A 13,920-nucleotide genomic window follows, 5' to 3' on the forward strand; every position below is an offset into this window, starting at 1 on the left:
TATATGACATTTAAGCGCTTCAGGCTGGACCAGAGCTCTGGACCCCCAAGGGGGGGATGGTCCTAAGCCCAGCATCCACCGCGACAGGTGAATGTCTACACAGCATTTTAAGCCCCACAGGTCTGACCCATTTAGCCCAAACAGCTGACTGGTCATCTTTTTTTCCATTTAACCAAGCCCACCTCAATCTGCTCTCTACCTATATTTTCATGTATCAGATGTTACGGCGTGTTAGTCTGGATCTGTAAAGCGAGAAAGGCAGCAATGAACCTGTGGCACCTATAGACTAATGCCAGAGCATTTGGAGCGTGGCTTGTCGTGGGTGAATACCACACTTCGTCAGAAAAGCGGAGGTAGTGGATCTACCAGGGGGCAACGGTAGATATATCTAGCAGACAAAGCTAGAGGATAACAAGGAGGTTTAATTCAATCAGGGAGGGTGAAGGCCTGTGTCTACAGAAGAGTGTGAAAACCAAGGGAGGAGAAACTGGTTCTGTAATTGGCAAAGACCATCAGTTAAAGAAAGCAGTCTTTGTAGTCCAGAGCTGATGGTGTCAAATTTCAATTGAACTAAATGCGTCAGCAGTCTCTTCTTTGAACGTCTGGTCACAGAGATGATATTTTTTGCTGCATAAGACGGTAGCCCCCTTTGAGAATGTGGGTCTGCGATAGTGTGCCAGAGGGAGGTCCGCGGAGCGTGAGCAAGTGCTCTTTCACAGTGTGGCTGTAGTTGTATATGATCATGTCTCGAGAAAAGTGATATGTTGAAAAGCTAGCCCACGAGGATAGGTTGTGATTGTCCACGGAGTTAAAGTCGGGGTGGTCGAAATGCACACGGGACTGGTCCAGTTTGGCATTCATAAGGCAGAGGGCATGCTGGCATATTGATGCGGTATATTATCATTGGTGGACGGCATTCAGGTGAATGAGCCGGTGATGGTGGCTGATCTGGTTAGGCGAGATCCTGATGGTGATGCCGGTAGTGTACGATACTGTGGGCAGGAGTTGGCAATCGTTGGAGGTTTGTTGCATTGATGGTTTCCTAGGTAGAAGTTACTATGGTACGGTGGTCAGTTGCTGGTGAAATACGTTTCAAGTTGGCAGGTTGTTGTGGGCAAAGGATTGGCCTGCGACAAGACCTTAAAGTGCCAATATAAAGAACCAGTTTCTCCTCGTCTTGGTTTTCCACGCCTCTACTGCCTAGAACAGGGCTTCATCCTTCCCGTCCCTGATTGAACTAACCTCGTTATCTCTAGCTTGCTTGCTAGCATATATATACCTGCCCCTGGAAATTACCACTACCTGCGTCTGACGAAGTGGGTATTCACCCACGAAAGCTCACACTCCAAAACATCTGTTAGTCTATAAGATGCCACAGGATTCTCTGCTGCTAATATTTCATGTATTTCCTGTCCTTAACCCATCAGGGGCCCTATTGCCTTTGTACTTTTTTATTGGCTGATTTTATATCACCTATAATGAAAATACCTAAGTGCAGCACAATAATTATTGAAAACATGAAGAACTAAAAGTTAAGCCATAAAGTATCCTGCAATTTATAAAATCTTACCTGATCTAGGACAGCCAGCTAACCAGAGCAAGGACAAAAACAACAGAAACGAAAGCCTGCTCAGTGTAAATCTGGATTAGACAAGAAAACCAAAAAGGCCAGTCAGAGCAGCAGACTCCAAGGACTGGGGTCCACAACTGAGAACACTGCGCTGATGGGCTCAGAAAGCAGAGTTCCAGGAACAGTCAGCGAAGTCACTGGGGAGGATCATGACTGTAACAATAGGACAAGGAAACAACATGGTTTGTTAAATAAACATGTCGTAGGGCATGTAGGACTTCAGAGTTAGTCATTAACACCTTGAATTGCACCTTGAATGGAAGTTAACCCATAAAGTGTGCAGCGCACAGGTTGAATGTCCTCACACCCACTACCTGCAGGGAGTTGCATAGGGTGATCCAGATGGGAGATGACAAAGGCAAGGATAACTATAGCATGGCGTACATATGAGAGGAAAAATCACCATCTCCTGGCTTGCCATAAAGTCAGTCTCTTGGCACAGCCAGCCACAGTTGTTCTCTGTGGCTATATCCAGAAGCAGTGAAAAATCTAGCAGGCTCCTAAGTTTGCAAACTAGGCTAGATTGTGAACATTTTGAGGCAAGAACTGTATAGTCTTGAGTATATAGGCAACACGTGGCACATTGTATTCACTATTCTTTTAAGGAAGAAGTAGAAGAATGAGAAAAAAATTCACTAAATGTATATTTGTAAGTGCAGGCACAATTCCTCTCTTTCCGCTTGGTGCATCCTCTGATGCAACAGCCTCACATCTATCCATTGTATGTTTGGTCTCAACCAAGGCCATATCTTGGTTAGATAGCAAGAAAGCAAAGTAACAGCATACTCTTGTTTGAGTGAAAAGGAAGTAGAATGAAGTTCAGATCTGATTTAGGGAATATAATTTCATGGAAGTAAGCCAAAAAAAAGCACCATGAAACCTATGCTACTTCATCTCTGTGACAAGAAAGGATAGTGTGTCCTCATGCACATTACCCCCAGTGAGATGCATATGGTGATCCAGATGGGAGATGGCAAAGGTAAAGATAATTTTAGCAAGGCCTACATTTGATAGGAAAAGTCACCATCTCTGGTCTATCCTTAAAGTCACAGTCTCTTGACACAGAAAGACGTTGTTCTGTAGGTTCTCACTTACATTAAAGCCACTTTATGCAGTTCTGTCAGTGTACAGGGGCTCTTAAAGTGGATGTCACTGTAATTTCCAAATACCATCAGTGGGAAGAGACCTTGTGTCCTTCACCTAGGCTCCAACCTTACTATATCAAGTCCCACGTTGCTCATCACATCCGCTGTGAGGCTGCCACTGGGGCAGGTTATTCAACGTCTTGTTTAAATAAGTTGGCTGTAGCCTATCTTGGATGTAGCGCTTTTGAAAGTTTCCATATTAATAGCCCCGGAGACTATCTCTACTCACAGAACAGGAAAAGCCTGTGTGTCAGTGGCATCCTTTGCCCCAGAGTGGCCTACTTTTCCCCCCATCTCCATCCCACGCAACTGATAGTCACTAGATGTGAGATGAAAGTTCAGACTACATGCCCACCCAGTCCTGCAGAATGCAAACAAGCATTCTGGAGATCTCACTGAAAACATCAAGATATCCTAGAGATCAATAGTTCAGCAGGATTCCAAAAAGGATTGGACAGACCTATGGATACCAGGAACATCTAGAATTACATTAATTAGCAAGGAATTAAAAAAGTATTGAAAGGGATATAACCCTCTTCTGCTTTAGGGCTCATCTACTCTTAAAAGCGCTAGTGTAAACCTCATGGAGGTGGATTACCATGAGCGCTGGGAGAGCTCCACACTTTCTGGGAGAGCAACCACACTCGCATTTCAAAGCACTGCCGCTGGAGCGTTTCCCCAGGCAGCGCTTTGAAATTTCCTGTGTAGCCATGCCCTAAGGCAACCACTAACTGATGGAGGATAGAAAGGAACTTTCTCTATGAATAAGTTATCTCATAATTGCTGATTGCAGGGTTTCTTGCACCTGATGGCAGGGTTTCTGAAGTAGCTGGTACTGGCCACTGTTGGAGACAGGATGCTAGATTAGATGGACCTATAGTCTGACCCAGGTCCTTCTCCAAAACTTTTATTTTCCATGCTGGAATTGTGAGGTCTACTAGGCTTGGCCCTCACATAGCTTTTAGACAGAGTGGTCAGGAGGGCTTACAGGCAAAACATCTTCCTTTAATCCCACTTGGTTTTTATTTCCAAACTATGAAGAACCATCCTGTAAGCAAGAACGAGTACTAATGTTTGTCCAAACCCCACCCAAGAAGGAATGTGGACAGGAAGCCACTCATCTTACCAACCATGTCAATGTCATTTGCCACAACCAGAAGGAATGTGAGTGATCAAGGGACTTGGTTCTAAGCCCACTAAAGTCACTAGGAAGGCTCATGAGTTTTAAATTGGGTCTCTGAAAGAAGAGGAAAATAGACCGCCTCTGATAGTAAAGTGGACAATAATCCATGTTTAGATGTCTGAGCCATGGCACTTACAAAACAAACAACAAAAAAAGATTTTTTTTTAAACAAACAATTTTATTTAATCTGATTCCAGTGGATCTAGCCATGTTGACAATCTAAGAACTGTGCCCTGCAAATGTAACTTAGTGTAATGAAGTCTGTAACCATCTGTATTCCTTTACTGCATTCCTTACCTTTCATCAACAACAACAACAACCAGCAGACACTGGGAAATATGTTGGATACCCATGTCAGAAACAGAGGTGTGACAAGGAGATATCAATATGGCTGAAGTGGTCACAGTTTCTGTGGGATGCTCTCTGCACTTACATTTAGTGCTGATTGTCGGGGTACAGACTTCATGGGGAATGACACTCAGTATCTGGATTATTGTTACTGTTGTCTGACATCAAAACTATCTACTAACATATTTGTACTGGGACTATGAAGGGTGTTAACCCTTTCCTTTCCCAACCATGGACAGTCCTTATATCCCCCATATGCTGTGTTACTAAATGACGCTTTATCTCCTTTTCTGATACATCTGTTTGGTGCTTCACACGTGAAGCTTCACTTTCATCTCTAACACCTAAAGCCATTGTTTCCTATATTGTTTCTGGTGCCAGTGTGGAAAGAAGCCATCCTTGAATTGGGCTTGCATTTGAACTAGCAGCAGATTGGCATTGGGCATTACTGTCAGGACTTTGGCATGTCATTTAGTAGAAAACCTTGGCTAGTGAATGCCATCCACACCTAGCAGATGTGCCACTAAGTATTATGGCAGATGTTTTACATAATATAGAGCTGCTGGACACAATACTGCTTGGGGGAACCATGGCATTATTGTATTTGCCTTTAGTATAAAATTCCATCTAGTTCACATTTCTGCAGGAGAAACCAAATGGTGCAATGGAGGGTAATAAATTGGTGTCTTCTCCTTCCCATACCCATAGATCAAATCTGTGACTGAATCATTTTGGTGTCAATTTCACTCATGCCAACGGAAAAGCCTTTTTTTTTCTTTTAACCTCCAGTACTAACTCCAGCTGGTTCTTCAAATGCTCTAGCCCTACAACTGGCTCTGCTTAATTTATAGGTCTCCGCGTGAATCAGGTAGGGCTCAGCTTTAAGTCTAAACAAAAGAAAATTAGCAAAATCATTGCGTATGGAAGCAGAGAAGAAATTTCCAAAATACACTGGAAGCCAACTATGCTGCTCTACATAAATCATCCCCCCTGGCAGCCTTTTCTGTTTGGTCTTTCCTCGTCTGCCCTCCATCGGAAACAGAGAACATTGATGCTGCAGAGGCTAAACGAGAGGAACATTATTTGCTTTTTCCCGAAGAGTCTAGTTTTGCTCCCAGACGCCTTGAGTGTTGCGGACGATGTGTGTTACTGTTGGGGGGAAGAGGTGGGGGATCGATATAGAAATAACAGGAGCAGACAAGAGGCAACTGAAAAGCACCAACATCCAACTTTTGGTACCTCTCTGCTTCCCTCCGCAGAGCCTCCCTCTGCTTTGCTCTGTTCCTGCTCCTCGAGGGGGAGAAAACTGGCCCCACGCCGGGCAGTGTTTCAGGCCGAGGCTTGTCCCTCCAGCTCCCCCGGTTCCCCTTTCGCCTTCCGCTCCCTGAGCTCCCCCAGCTCACACGCTGGAGGGGACCTGGGCGCGTCTCCTCCTCCCACCCAAGCCCCGGCTCTTTGTCCAACAGGCTGCTCCGCCGCTGCCTCTCGCCCCGGCTCCTGCCCAGCCCGTCCTTCCGTGCGGACAAGGCGGCTCCACCCGCCGCTCCGGCCCCGGAGCATCCCGCCCGGCTGCGGGAGCGGGCGGCGGCGTGCGAGGTAAGCGGGGACAGCTGCAGGGGCGGGCGGCGAGGGCTGAAGTGCTGGCGGCGCTGCGGGCTGACGCCTCGCCTGCTCCAGGGACCGGCGGGCAGCAGCGGGATCCGCTTCCCTCCTCCCTTCGGGGCGTCCCGGGGAAGGCTGGGGGTCCCTGGCTCCCCGGCTCCCTCTGCAGCACCAGGGTGGCTCGTCTCCTCTTCCGCTCGCTTTGCTTTCTTTCTTTCTTTCTGTTTCTCCAGCTCTCTCACACACGCACCCTCTCGCTCTTTCATTTGATTCCTCCAGCTTTCCTTAGACATTATCGAGGAGGCAACTCTCCACCCTTGGCAGGGGGATGGACCAGATGACCTAACAAGAGGAGCGCACGCACACACACACCGTCCCTTCTCTCTCCTCCTAACGGGGAGGGACTTGGGCTTCCAGCCACAGCAGGCTGAGAATGAAGGCACGTGTGCCGTGAACATCGCTCTCCTTCGCAAATGGACTCAGTCCGTTTCATCCGAACCTAAGTGAGGACGAGACCGGTCTTGAGAACCAGAGGGGATGAGGTTACAGGGGATTCTTTCTATTAGGCCCGGGTTAGTTTTGCTGTCGTTATTGCTTTGGGTGTGGAGCCAAATCCCAAAAGGCAATGGAGATCCTCTGCTGCAAATAGTCTTGCCAGCCCCTGGGCGAAAACCCTGGGGGTAAGGGACTTGGGCATAACGGGCTTGTTATGGAGGGCAACCTGAGATGGTGACAATACACACACACGCGCGCAAATCCGCACTGCCGAAGAAGTTGCCTTTCTGTGTGTCTCTCATACTTAAAGTGAACGCTCCCCCCTTTCACTCTCCGTCTCAGTGTTTGAATGCAACTTTTGGACAGTCGGACCTGAATGAGTGCACCGCCGATCAGAGCAGTGAGATGATTCTTTCTCCTGGTATCCCGTGGATTCCCACTCCATTTATTGTGCTGCCCTAACAGGGCTCGGCTAAAAATAATTCTTCCCTTCCACTGCTTTCACCCAAAGTGTCAGCGCCGGTTCACTGAGTATTCACCCCAAATCCTCCAGCACACATTAATCAAGATGGATAGTGAACACAAAATATGTCCCCTTGTCATATCTGCCTCTTAATCCCGAGAGTGATTCTGGAAAGCAGCATTATACAATGCCTCGATTAATCCCTTACACGAACAAATGCCATTTCTGACCTACTCCATTTTCTGTGGCTGGGATCTTTCCAGACTGATTTTAGCCTCGTTAGAGAAATGTTCAGATGCAAACCGGGGTGGGGGGTGGAGCGCGGTGAGAGACCATTAACGTAATATGATGTGTGTTTCAACCAAACAAATTTCTGTTATGGAATCAAATAACACAATCATTCATCCTATAATTACCTGGGAGTGGTGGATGTGCGTCGGGGAGGGGTAGGCTACTCCTAAGTAGACATTGTGCCCATATCATGCTTGTTTTCATTTCACTGATCATTTTCAAAGCCCTCTGAGTGAAGTGACCTCATTCGGCGCTGGACACGGTGCTTGGCTAGATGGTTGCATGGGCGATTCTGGGTTGCCCAGCAGGTGAAACAAACTATTCCGTGTAACCCCAGTGAGTTGGGATTTTCCCAGCGAAGGGCTGGTTATCGCACTGCTTGAGATTTCTTCATCGGGTGTAGTTAAATTAATACACACACACACACACTTACAGACCCTTCTATGGCTTTATTCAAAACTGTCTTCTACTCGCTCATAATCGTAATATGCACCATTGCCTTTGATTGTATTAATTAGGGTACCAAGGAAGATAAAAGAGGGTCGAAATAATAAATGACTCGACGGAACGAACTAGCACCCAGATTTCTGCAAGAACCTCGGGAGTCTCACGTGCTCGCTTGCCAGGAAGAGCAGAAATGGGTTAAAACAACATTGTCCTCGTTAACTGTTGGCATCAGGTGAATACTGTGCCAGGGTCGCATTATTAAACCAACCAGGGTGAGTGTGTATCGCAGGGAACTGCATATTGGTCCCCTTCTCCTTTTTGACAATTGCCACTGGATCGCCATAGCGCAGTGTGCGTTTGTCGAGGCAAAATACATGAAGCCACTTAGCAATTCCCTGAACCCTGATTAAACTTCCTTTAAAAAAAACAAACTTCATTCTAAATCAGCTGGTGATCAAGTTGAAAGCGGCGTTTCTGCTGGAGTTGGGTTATTTTAGACGATCAAGGGGGGAAAACGTTCTCAATCAGGCAGTGATGCTTTGGGGGGGGGAAACCCCTTTAAAATTATTTGGCCCCATTAAATCGTTCCCGTACATAGAAGACTCATGCAGGACATTTTGCCACTCTTCACAGTTTTGCTTCACCCTCTGTATGTTTCAATTGAAAACCAATTAAAGGTTTCTATAAATCTGTTAGCACACCTTTTATGTGGGGCCCTCTGATGCGTGCTATATTGCCCTTTAGATGCCTCTTCCTTTTTTTGTGTTTTGTTTTACAATTGTTGTATCAATATAATGCTTCCTTTCTTCCTCTGTCTCTATAGATACAGATCTACAAGGCAAACTAAAGGTTTCAACTGCTATTCAGCGCCTCCTCATTTGTCCCGGAGCCCTAACAGTGGTGCCTTTTCTTCCCTGGCTGCTTTTCCCTGCTTCTGGAGCAGCAGTTATGGTAGAAGCAGATGGCTACTGATTGGGTGAGCTTTGTGGCTTTAATACTGAATACTTTATGGAAAAGGACTTTATCATGCTTGGTTGGTCAGAGGCACAACGGGATGAGATTTATGACTAGAGAAAATAAATCTCTCTAAGTTTCACCCCTCTGTGGCAACTTGCTCTAGCAAAGCCAGGGCTGGAAAACCCCGCATCTTTCCCCTCCCCCTCTTCTTTTCTCCCAAAGTTTAGCAAACGTCTGAAAACTTCGGGAATTCTCACTCTCTGAAGCAGCTGCATCAGCTTTCTCAGCCCTTAAGGCTGTGGTGGGAGGGGAGGTTTAATTGCTAGCTAACGGGCTGCGGTGTCGTAATGTAGGATCAAAAATTAGTTCAGAATTCAAGGCGATCCCCTATGTGGGCTGGGATGCGGACCTGTGCAAGGACTGAAGATTACACGGTTATAAATGCACACTGGGAGATTCTGATGGCGGCATCCTAATAAGCCATGCAATGCAGGGCGGCCACCAGGCTTTGCTCAAGAAGATGTTTGGGTCAAGCTGCTGGTAGCCTCCCCTCCCTGGCTTCAGGGCACAACTACACTGTGAGTGAGATTTTCAAAAGGACTCAGCATTGGCCTCACTCTGTTCCCGTTGGAGTCAAAGAGAGTTTTACTTTCATCTTCAATGGGACCAAATTTAGACCAAAGCCCTGTGCTTCTGACCAACACAGCTCTGTCCGTGTTCTGATTACACACAGCTAGGTACTTACATCCTTAAAGCATGGCTCAATTTCTATCTATCTATCTATCTAATGTTTTTTTTCTTTCTGTTTCTACATGCTCATCACTTGTATCAAAGCACTGAAGACATTACCTGTGTCCCCAAATTGCACCAAAGACAGTCAAAGAACATGGTCCTTGGTCATGGTAAGGTCCCATCTATATTACATGCTTTTAACAATGATTGGAGATAATGTAACTAGGGCCCTTGAGTTGAGGTCATTGACTTTCTAGGGCAGATGGACCTTTAGACACAGCAGGATTTAGCATAGACTCTGGCCTTAGAAGTACTTCCCCTTCAATTACTCCCACACTCATTATCTCACAAACAACTCCACCACTGGGGAGACATTCCCCATATCAACATATAAATTCTTGATTAGCATTTTTAAGCAGTTAACAAACCAGTGATTTTTTTCACATTTCTCAAACTGTCCTGAGCACTTCTACCAGGTAAACATTGTAGGAACAGATTTTCAAAAGAAAACTAGCGATTTTGGATTCTTTAAATGTTGGTAGCCATTTTTGACACATCTTAAAGGTACTTGATTTTCAGAAGACAAATGTTCAGCATTTGCTGAAAATTCAAACTGTTGGGTACCCAAAATAACTAATCACTTCCGAAAATCTCAGTCTTACATTTCCCCCCAACCGTTTTAAGGTCATAATTAATAAACATTTGGTAAATGCATTTTCCAGTCATGTCTCGATTATTTATTGAATGCTTTGGTGAATATAAATTTGTGTAGATCTAAATAGTTACTGAGCACTTGCTAAGCTTTTCTCAGGTCTGAAGCATGCTGGAAGCATTTCACTGGAAATTGAAGTGCAGTTGTGGGCTGGAGAAATAGCAGAGAGGAAAGGAAAAGGTGTGCATCGTTTGGATCTTTCTCTGTAGTTTTCTGTACATTGGATTAGAGAGGGCTTGAGTAAGCCCGTATGAGGGATCTAAGGTGCCTTATGTTTTTGTTGTTGCGACAGAGATTGTTTTATCTTTGTGGGAGTGAATTTTAGTTAAAGTCTGCGTCTGTGGAGAGTAAGCTTTAGAGTTCTCGTTTTTCAAATGAAAATTTGGGACATCTTTCCAAATATCATTGACAGATATGGCAGAATGAGGGCCAATTAGGGAGAAGGGAAATATAAAAGGAATGGGAATGTGGGACTTGTCTTGGAGGTGAGTTGAGAAAAGGGTGAGGGGACTGTGTAGTGGGACTAGTCCTTCAGCAAGGCGTCAAATTCAAGAAAAGCATTGGAAGAACTACTTAAAACATTTCCATAACCATGTGTGGAACTGTCAGTAAGTGTTTGTTCATTGAAATAATTCCTCTATACACATATTGCTGAAGTGCTTATCAATAGACTGGGGGGTATTTAAATGGCCACTTGCTCACCAGTAATGTTTCTCTAAGGCCCAGGTGATGCATGCTTATAAGTACTTAACACATCCATTGAGGAATGTGTGGCATTTTGTCTCAAGTCACTTTCTTCCAAGATGCAACCATCCATTTTATGGGCTCATCTGCCTTGTACTCTGTCCCTGAGACACTTACCTCAACTTTTATGCATTCCCCCAAGTGATGACCATGCCTTTGTGAAAGACTATTCCGCCACTGTGAGATATCAATCTGAACAAGAGATCTCTTCCTTTGATAAGACATCTTGGATGCCAGGTCAATGCCCTAGCCATAATCCAAACCACCCCCACGAATGCAGCCACTAAGGACACTGCTCGTGTCTGTGGGACACCTACATTTCTCAGACATGCTTCCCACTCCCATGAAACAGAGAAGTGTATATAAGACTATTGTTGAGCAGACTGGAAGGGTTTGGATACACTGTTATGAGGATTTTGATGAACTGTTCTCTCCAACTCATTTTTATAAAAGCTGGCCAGTGAAGTATGTTTGCTTATCCAGTGCTTAACTAAGACAGGGATTTAGATGAGACTAAGATGTCTGAGGCAAAACTCAAAATAAGATGGATGTGATGCTAATAGGGTGAGGAGAAACATCCAGAAGAAGTGGAACATGTAAGGTCTGTTTCCTCTATTATAGGGGTAGGTGGTTCTAAACTCTAGGAGTTCTTTTGAACTTCTGGTTGCTCCTGGGTTTCTCAGGTAGAGCAACAGCCTGAAGAGTTGTTTCCCACATGTATCTAAGAGGTTGTGACCAAATAAAGTTAGCCATGTCTATTGTACCTCCAAATTAGATGCTGCTGCAATTTCTTCTCCATCGAGATTCTCTCAAGGAGCATTCAGAAACTTCAGCTGCAGCAGAAAGAAACAATCCATTTACTTAGCAGAGTGTGATGTATGGATCACATTACACCTGTGTTCCATAGACTGCACTGGCAATCAGTTTGTTTCTGGATTCACTTGACTTGATTTTATTTTATAAAGCCTTATATTGTTTGTATCCTGGTTATTTTAGATACCACCTATTTCCTTAACTACCGCAGTATTTGAGATCAGTTGAGATACCCTCCCTAGAAGCCCCAGATTTGAATGATAGTAGATGGAGGCAGGACATAACCAAGTGTTAGGGCCTTGGATCTAGAGTTTCCTTCCTATGTACTTCTAACAAAGCCTGAAAAGCTTCTGTGTTCCCTCAAGCCTAACATAAGTAAAAGGTATGGTTGAGGTGAGTTTCTTCCCTAGATTTAGACTTTTCCCAGTGGTTATTTGTATTTAATTAGCGTAGTTCATTATAAAAATGCATAGACATGATTGATGGGTGCATATTTTGTGAAAGGAATAAATAGATACTTCCTGGGGCCTCCATTATTCTCACCTCACTGAAAAGAGAAGCAGCAAGATTTGAGGCAGCATCTACCATTCGGAAGTGGGGAATCAAAAGCATCTTTTTTCCCTTCTCACTGAAATATGGATGGAGGAGGGAACGCCTTTCAGGACCAGGTCTGAAAGTTAGGCCCTATCTCAACTGGGAATGCAGGAATAAAGGGTGAAATTCTATAGCCTATATTATGCAAGAGGTCAGAATAGGTGATTATAATGGTCCCTTCTGACTTTAAAATCTATTAATCTATGAAGAAAGAACTTTTCACAACAAGTCTGTATGCAGTGATTTGATCTGATTCTAACAAATTGTGGGGCGGGGGGAAGCATTATTTGACATGGATAGGGATGGATTAACCCACCTATTATCTAGCTTGCCTATCATACTCATCCCCATGGTAACTTTACATCAAAGAAAAATCTTTAATTGAGTGTAACTTTTTTAAAAGGTAAGTAATTTTTAGGTGGGCAAACTACATTATAGAAAATAATCCATTTCACTTTACACAGACTTAATTTTCTGCTCTGCCTCTACTATGGCAGAGCAAAATCTTAGGGAAACTCCTTATAATTCCCTCATTTACCTATTTCAACTACTTTTTTCTTCCTATTAGTAAGAGCAGCCCCTTTTATTATGTTTTCATTTTCTATTCAGTACTATATATATATTCATATATATATGAATGGGCATGTATGTGTATTTATGATGGGTGTATTATTTACTCCCTATACACACATATTGCCCATTTCCCATAGCAGTGCCTGATATCATATTAAATAAAATTTAATGCATATGACAATTAGTCAATGATAATAACGTGCTCATTTTAGCAATCCAGTGCCCTGTCGCTGTTCTTTTGCTCCCAGCTATATTATTAAGCAAATCAGTCCCATTTAGTTCCACTTTATTGCCCAGTTGTCGTTTGAATTTATTATTAAATATCCTACCCAGTGTCCCCGCGATTTAAGAATCTCCCCCCCCCCCAAGATTTAACGTCGGTTATGAGTCAAACATGCAGGATTAAGAGCCTCACTGGGTTATCTGAATACCATCCTTCGCTTGTTAGAATCTTTGAGGGGAGTTTCTCGCGGTAAATGTGCCAGATAGAACTCCCCAAATCATGAGAACCCGGAATAGAGTTCCCATTCGGATTTAGCTTTGCATGCAGACTGTCTCTGAGGGTACATCTACACTGCACGATTATTTCGAATTAGCTTAAACCGATATTACAAAACAGATCTAATAAAATCGGTTTAGCGCGTCCACAGTGGGATCCCGAAATCGATTGTTTGCGTCCATGGTCCAAAGCTACCATCGATTTCAGGAGCGGTGCACTGTGGTAGCTGTTCCTAGCTATCCCATAGTTCCACTTCTGTGTTTGAGAGCCAGTGCCTGATGGGGCAGAAAACACTGCCCCGGGTGGTGCTGGGTACAGCCTCACCCCTCCCTTTGTGAAGGCAGCAAGACAACCCTTTGCCTTTTCGCGGAGTGCATTGAGCAAACGCCATACAGCACAAATCTTTCCCTTTTTTTTTCAGTGGTGGTGGGGGGAAATAAACTGAGGAGCCTGTTACCTGAACTCACGCCAAGCACTGTGTTGAACCTATCAGACAATGGGAGCTCAAGCAAGAATGCAAATAATTTTCAGAGACTGCTGTGACTGTGGGATACGGCTGGAGACTCAGTACCCTCCCTCCCTTCATGAGCGTCCCATTTGAGTCTGGCTTACCGTTACGCTTTCAAGTCAGCGCTGTGTATCTGGAGTTTTTTATTCAAACCTTTGGCATTTCGTGTTCTGTACGGAGCTGG

At 44.5% G+C, this 13,920-nt stretch overlaps 1 long non-coding RNA gene across 1 annotated transcript; it reads left to right on the forward strand.

The window, feature by feature from the left end:
- Positions 1 to 7,679: 7,679 nt before the first annotated feature.
- Positions 7,680 to 9,463, forward strand: LOC116834629 (uncharacterized). Its single transcript, XR_004376001.2, has 3 exons — positions 7,680 to 7,876; positions 8,428 to 8,580; positions 9,396 to 9,463. It is a non-coding gene; the product is annotated as an uncharacterized LOC116834629 (long non-coding RNA).
- Positions 9,464 to 13,920: the final 4,457 nt, after the last annotated feature.

The sequence above is a fragment of the Chelonoidis abingdonii genome, chromosome 5, assembly GCF_003597395.2.
Source record: "Chelonoidis abingdonii isolate Lonesome George chromosome 5, CheloAbing_2.0, whole genome shotgun sequence".
NCBI lineage: Eukaryota > Metazoa > Chordata > Testudines > Testudinidae > Chelonoidis > Chelonoidis abingdonii.